Source organism: Penaeus monodon, chromosome 18 (genome assembly GCF_015228065.2).
Source record: "Penaeus monodon isolate SGIC_2016 chromosome 18, NSTDA_Pmon_1, whole genome shotgun sequence".
Taxonomy (NCBI): domain Eukaryota; kingdom Metazoa; phylum Arthropoda; class Malacostraca; order Decapoda; family Penaeidae; genus Penaeus; species Penaeus monodon.
Window position 1 is genome coordinate 30,979,451 of NC_051403.1, and position 1,817 is coordinate 30,981,267.

The 1,817-nt window shown below is 43.1% G+C and overlaps 1 pseudogene across 1 annotated transcript in view; it reads left to right on the plus strand.

The window, feature by feature from the left end:
- The first annotated feature begins 279 nt into the window (after positions 1-279).
- Positions 280-1,817, plus strand: part of LOC119584436 — a 2,074-nt pseudogene continuing 536 nt past the window's right edge. Inside the window, exons 1-2 of the transcript XR_005229814.1 lie at positions 280-426; positions 758-876. The product of XR_005229814.1 is annotated as a lysozyme-like (transcript). The remainder of the gene's footprint in view (positions 427-757; positions 877-1,817) is intronic.

Here is a 1,817-nt window from a genome sequence, read left to right on the forward strand (position 1 = left end):
ATCTAAGTTTTCATTTATCTTTTTTTCACATTACCCCTTTGCATGCTTCTATTTGTCAAGCAAGTTGCGTTCTTTACATGTATTATGAATTCATTTTGCGTAGTTAAAATGCATATCAAAAACGATAAGCTCCGATAAACATGAATGTGTTGGTTTTGAGAGAGGGAAGGGCAACTGCTGCTGTGTGCATTCTCTCACGCTTCTCATAACATCTTTCGTGTAAGCGGACTACTGACGTCACGTGGGAAAGCAATAATTTTGGTAGATGTATAAATTACGCACTCGGCAAGGAGGGCCGCAGACACTGCCAAGAGCTGTGCACTTCGAAACCCGAATACAATGCGCGCATCATTATTCTTCCTGGCGGTAGCCCTTAGCGCCGCGGCTGCAGAATTGGAGGATAGTTGCCTAGCCTGCATGTGTTACGTGAGGCACTACTCTTTGTTGCGTTGTAACTGAATTTTGTGGAATCGTTCAGTCACTCTAATATCAGTATATTCTCAGCGAGCGATTTTGAGAAATAAATAATAGACTAATATTCCCGTGATAAAGGATCAAACACACATTATCAATAAAATACCAGATTGGGCCTGTGTAAACACGCACACGCACTCATTAATTGTGTGCTCAGTGAGCTCAGGTGTCCAAGTGATTAGAATCCCAACGATTCGGAACAGACAAGGGGAAATGGGTCAAATTTGGAAGTCGTGGATCGACCTTAGCCAGCCATTCTATTCTGCTCCCCTGCGTGTTTCAGGTATCCAGTAGTGGCTGCGTCATGCCAGATGGAGTGTGCAGGAACACTGCATGGTCAGAAGTGTGGACCCTGGGCCGTTACCAAGCCTTACTGGGAAGACGCCCATAAACCAGGCGGAGGTATGTCTAAATACTTATGAAAAAATACACACACCATCATTATCAGTATTATCATCGCATTTTCAACCTATATCTATCCAACGCAAGGCACAGGCGTTCCGGACTAGTGCTCTGTTTTCAGTTCCATCACGATATCTTGCCACTGGTCTTCTCAATGGCCTCAATATGTCAGCTAGTACCCAGACTTCTTTTTTCCACTTGCCGTCCTATTTCATGCACAAAATGGTTACGAATTGTAATGCTGGGTATATGCAAAATAGTTAGAACTGGCAATATGATTAACTCGTGCATTGATTATGACTATGATCCACCCAAACAGACTTTTAACTACACAGTCCTACTGACCACTTGACGTCAAGGATTAATGGTACACAGCCACATTCATATATTTCACTTAGAGTCTGCGGATAAACTCTGTTCCTCTTAGCTAGTCATTCAGAATGACTCGTTCATTGTACCATCACTGATTGGTGTATCTTCGGCTTGACGCTACGTTCGAACCCACAATCTCATCAGCAAGAGAATTTTATGCCATGTGCAACGCAATATATATGAAATGTGTTCAGTGAAGCATGTTACTGTGAATTATCTTGAATAAAGTAACCTGTCTGTTCATCTCATCCTACAGATCACCCCCGTCACGACACACACACAATTCCAGGCCCGCTTAAGATAACTTGTCTTAAAAGGCACGAAAACCGTACCCCCGCTGTCTTTTCCAACGCATTACCCAAACAGATTACTGGTGATTTCAGGAAACGGTCTCGGGAAATTTGTTTCGACCGACAGCCTTCCTTTACTTCCCGTTGAATGTTTCATTTCACCTTTCATGATTCAGGATCTTCTTGGTCATATTCATTAATGAACTCTCTCTCAGACACACACACACACACACACACACACACACACACACACACACACACACACACACACACACACAC